This window comes from Pseudophryne corroboree, chromosome 10 (genome assembly GCF_028390025.1).
Source record: "Pseudophryne corroboree isolate aPseCor3 chromosome 10, aPseCor3.hap2, whole genome shotgun sequence".
NCBI lineage: Eukaryota > Metazoa > Chordata > Amphibia > Anura > Myobatrachidae > Pseudophryne > Pseudophryne corroboree.
The window spans coordinates 273,017,053-273,022,429 of NC_086453.1; the positions used below are offsets into that span (position 1 = coordinate 273,017,053).

A 5,377-nucleotide genomic window follows, 5' to 3' on the forward strand; every position below is an offset into this window, starting at 1 on the left:
AGATATCACACTCACATCAGTATTCAATTTGCCTTTGTTGATCAGATATATGTTAGTTTGTATGCGTAGGGTGAGTTGTGGTCATTTGATCTGGTGCCCTCTTATGTCATTTTTGACATTTTTGACATTTCATATTATGGATCATTATTTACATTTGCACTCTTTTTCTTCTGTGGTGATTGACAGGCTACACATAGGTTAATCCAGGATTATACGTGAGGAGACCTCCGGTATACCTCCGAGTCCCTGTGAGCTATGAGTGAACCTGTACATTGATGATTCCACCTGGGGGAGTGTTCATTCTCTGAGAACACCCCCCTCTAGGTTGTACACCTCCTTTAAACATTAGCCAGTGGATAAGCCTAATTACGGTTCTTTCCGCGAGTGGAACGCAGAGACTTCCGGCCAGCGCCACTTCCGCGGAATGGAACGCATGGTGTTCCGGTCGGTGGAACGCAAAAGACGCGTCTCCGGCAGTTGCCCTTCCAAATCGTTAAAATACACTCATTTAAGTAGCCGTGCGTTAGCGATAGCCACTGCCTGTCCTGTGAACCCTGTAACGTTTTTCCCAGTTGGTCTGAGTTAGTTATCTGAGAGGTGATCAGTTAATGAGAGACTGGGTTTATACTAATCTCCTTAATTGGCACTTCCTGTGGTTGATCCTTAAATAGTGCTCAGCTGAGGCTGAACTTTATGCAGCTTCCATTTGGCTCTGGACACTTGAGCAGTGAGTATGGTTCTCCTGCAGCTCCCTTCTGACACATGATTACGGTTGGTGATTATTTTTTCCTGTTGTGCCTCCTTACAGACTGAGTGTCTGACACATGTACAGAGCCCACAAGCTGCCATGAGCTATTTCTACATGTAACTAGGTATGATCTTTTCCAAAATGACGTTGTTAGTGTATTTTCTTATGGTGTAGTTACTCTGTTATTTATCTAATAGGTGACTACGCCTTGCAGCTTCCCCTACGTTATAGGCTTTTTAACTTCATTATGTGATTAGGCATGTTGCCAACTTTGAAGGCCATTCCACACATCTGAGTGATCTGGCTTGCCGTCCAGGTAATCATTTGCCTATCTAAACAGATAGTCCTAATGGTGGAGGTGTCTCTTTCATCACACGTGGATTATTTCCAAGTATCTCTTTTTTACATATATAAAAAAACAGCTTTTTAATACGTTTTCTGGTTTTTGTGACAGTCTTCAGGGCCTGGGAGGCACTGGTGGTGTTGGTGTTGAATAAATCTGGGTTCTTATACACATTAATTGTAACTGTTTCTGATTGTATAGGTGATTTAAGTGCCAATCTTGATAAAGGTCCGCATAAGGACCGAAACGTCGATGAAATACGGCATCAACAGTGTACCCGAATAAAAATATACTGAATTTACAAGTGACTTCAGAGACTAATTTCTGGGCGTGAGTGCACCTTCCACCTAGGTGGTTGTTGTGGTATATTGGTGGCCTCTCTGGTCATTAGGAGCACCCGCCGTCGTTATTACTTTTGATGAGAGTGCAGGATCTTCCAAGACTATATATATATATATATATAAAATCAATGGTAGTGCGGCACTCAGACTCTGGTGATCAGATCAAATAGGAGCCCCTTGTAGCTGTCAACGTTTCAATTTTATTAATTTTCCTCAGGACATTCAAACATGTACAAAAGAGCACTCACTTTATAACCCCCACCACTGTGCACGATGCGCGGGCCGGAGCGGGGGACCGCCTCTCGACGGAGTCCGTCGGGCGGCAATCTCCCATCAGCTGTGGCGCGGTCTAGTGACGTCATCGCGTATACCGCGATGCACGTCCAGTGTCACATTGCCATAGAAACCAACTGTAAACAATAACAATGGTTACATGCTAATTGCTAACTGCATAACCATGAAGTTAATGGCGGAACATATCATCATCCAAATGTTTCTATCTAACATATGTGCAAATATGCAATATTATAAGAATTTTGTAAAAACAATTAACTATAAGAGATAAATGAAACGGAAAAGAGAGGGGAAAGGGGAGTATTGCAGGAAGAAGAAAAAAGAGAGAAAGAGAGAGAAAGAGAAGATAAAAGGGTAGGGGGAGAGATCAATATCCAAATGAGAAAAAGACATTCAATAAAGCCGAAATCAACCCTGCTGACATGGTGAAATATAAACAAGATTTAAGGGAAACATGAGAGGGGTACCATATCATTCAGACCCCGGGGGGGTTACTGTATCTAGTTTGTGAATCCACCTAGATTCACACCTCAAGAGGGCACTACCACGGTCTCCTCCTTGAAGCGAAGGAGGTATATGATCTATCATTCTGTATTTGATGGCCGCTAAGGCATGTTTGGCTAATACAAAGTGACGGGCGACCGGTTGGTCGCTACTGCCTTTTTGTAGGCCTAATTTGATTGAAGACCTGTGGGCGGTCATGCGTTCTTTAAATTTCCGTGTGGTTTTGCCCACATATGATAAGCCACACGGACACACTATCTGGTATACTGTGTGTGTGGTCTCGCATGTCAAATGATGCTTGATGTAAAATTTGGTGCCCAGATGTGGGTGACAGAATGTGTTACCTGTAATCATGTAGTTACACGTGACACAGGTACACCTAAAGCAACCCATTTTCTGGGGCGCTAGAAAACTACTACTGGGAGATTTGGTTAAATTAGAAATATCAGACTTCACCAAAAGATCCCGTAGGTTCCTGGATCTCTTATAGCACGGCATAAGATCCACCTGTTGGAAAGGTAGATGTTGATCAGATTTGATTAAATGCCAATGTTTCTTAGCTACTTTCATAGTACTCTCTGAAGAAGTGTTATAGGTGGTAACCCAGGGGAGTTTGGTATTGGTGGTTGTTTTTTCTTTTGGGCGAAGAAGAGTTTCCCTGTCCATAAGGAGAACTTTTTGTTTGATAATATGCAAGTTCTTTAGACTGTATCCTCTTTGTGCAAAACGTATTATAAGTTCATCCATTTGTTTGGAGGCCATCTGACGATCACTGTTGATTCTGAATATTCTCAGCATCTGATTATAATCATCTTCCAGCACAAGGAGGAAAAGTGAGGGCACCGGACCAAGTTATTTCTTATACCAGAGAGTGCCGGACCATCACACAAATATACAGGAACAGTGTCCCAGCCACACACTGAACCAGGTCACGGCACCTTGCCCTTTTTTGGATTGTTTAAGACTCAGCCTCTCAGCCATCGATGCGACATCTGTCTGCATTTGGATAGTATATCCACAGTTTTTGTTTGTGTTTTTGTTTTTAATCAGCGGTGCTTAGTGTGTCACTTCTTGCCCGTGTATTTATTTCATACGGGCATTCATCATCACTCATTATTCTGCAGCATGGCTGAATCCAAACTGACAGATCAGGAACCCTTTAACCCATTACTGATACCTCTTCATGAGTATTTCAGTTACTCTGAAACAGAGACAGGGGCCATATTACATAAGGAACAACTTTTTGCTCAGACTGAAGCTTTGGCACCTGATATCATCTTTAGGGACTTATTGCGGCTAAAGAAAAAGGAGATCGATTTCAACTACCATGCGATCTCACTTAGTGATTATTTCCGCTCTAAAAAAAATCCCACGAGGATTCAGAGTCCGAAACTGCCCCACCATAGGCAGATTTGATCCCGGATTCTGTCGCAAATGGATCTCCATCTTGAATAAGTGCTTACTTGATCTTATGGTACTAGTCATTGAACAATCCACCAAGGAGGTGGAGAGCATTAAATCCAAGATCGACAAAATGGAGGAAACCCATTTACCAGTACTAACTGCTGATGTGGAGAATGAATGGCTTGTCAAATTGAGCACCCAATTATCAACATACAAAAGGGACCTTATTAAATTTAAAAAAGAAAAATTTCTGAAAGTGGAAAAAGATTATGACAATCACCAGGTCTATCGTTGGCTTTCGGGAAGCAATAGCAATGACAACAGACAACCATTCTTCAGATGACGCAGATATCCCCAGACTAGATTGGATAGAGATACATCTGCTGAAAACTCTAGTACTAGCAGTGAACAAGAGCGCACAGGCACACGTCATAAAAACCCAAAAAACCCTCTATCCCTTTAGGGGTTACAACTCGGACCAAGGTCCCAAAAAAGGCGACCCTACCAGATGAGGAGGACAGTACAAGCGTCTCAGCACGTGGAAGGAAACCACCCGTAACAGGGAGAAAGAAATAATCTTCAATCTATCTAGTTTTGACCTGACCGACAATGAAATCAGTGTATTGGCTAAAGGATTGTCCTTTGTGCCATCCAATAACTTTGACAAACTTAACTGGCAGGTTGAAACCCATCAGCTACAGCGTAAATTAAAACTTAAGGAATTCTTCCTTAATAAACCTGATGACCAAGCATGCACAATCCCAGAGAAATTACGGAAATTTAAGTCACCATCCACCTTTGAACCCCTTTCAAATAACTCCAGCATTAAGACGTACATGAGAGTTATAGATCAGGAGGTTAAGGCTCATGTCAATCATGGTGAACCTACATATTCCAATTTATCTAAACCTGAGCAACAAGCTCTCCGTTCATTAATTCAAAATGATCAATTGATAAATCGCCCCGCTGACAAAGGGGGCGCAATTGTGCTGCAGGATCCTCCAGACTACATCGCAGAGATTAAACGCCAACTGGATGAACTGGGTACATACAGCCAATTGAGGAGTAATCCTACTCAGCAGTACAAGCAAGAATTAAGATCAGCGTTGCTGCAGGCTCAAGATGCCAAGATCATCACGGAAGAGACCTATGAGCTATTATTACCGATGCACCCTTTGGTACCTGTGTTATACACGGTACCTAAAATTCACAAAGGACTATCTCCCCCTCCAGGGGAGACCAATTATATCAGCAAGGGGCTCCTTATTCCAACCAACAGCAGTATTGTTGGACTCCATATTACAACCATATGTTTCAGCACATCCACGAAGTCTCTTAGATACCACAATGCTGCTTAATAAACTAAAAGCTATTGGTCCTCTCCCTACAGGTATATGGCTGGTGAAAGCGGATGTCAGTAGTCTGTATATTGTTTACCTCATCAGGAAGGTCTCTCTGCAGTAAGGACAACGTTACAAAGAGACAGCCCATTTGGGGCTCAACAGATTAATATTCTGGTACATTTGTTAGAACTCATCCTAACAAGAAACTTCTTTTTATTCAATAACAAGTATTACCTTCAAGAACGTGGTTGTGCTATGGGTTCGGTGGTGGCACCTACCTACGCCAACCTATATATGCTCCACAAAGAGGAAGATATTTTCTTCAAAAACCCCCAAGTGGCAGAACACATAATATTTTATTCTAGATTTATTGACGATCTATTACTGCTATGGAAAGGGC

At 42.3% G+C, this 5,377-nt stretch overlaps 1 long non-coding RNA gene across 1 annotated transcript; it reads left to right on the plus strand.

Moving 5' to 3' along the window:
- Window positions 1–268: 268 nt before the first annotated feature.
- On the plus strand, window positions 269–1,395 carry LOC134965517 (uncharacterized). The gene is made up of 4 exons (XR_010188416.1): window positions 269–727; window positions 809–872; window positions 946–1,064; window positions 1,293–1,395. It is a non-coding gene; the product is annotated as an uncharacterized LOC134965517 (long non-coding RNA).
- The last annotated feature ends 3,982 nt before the right edge of the window (window positions 1,396–5,377 follow it).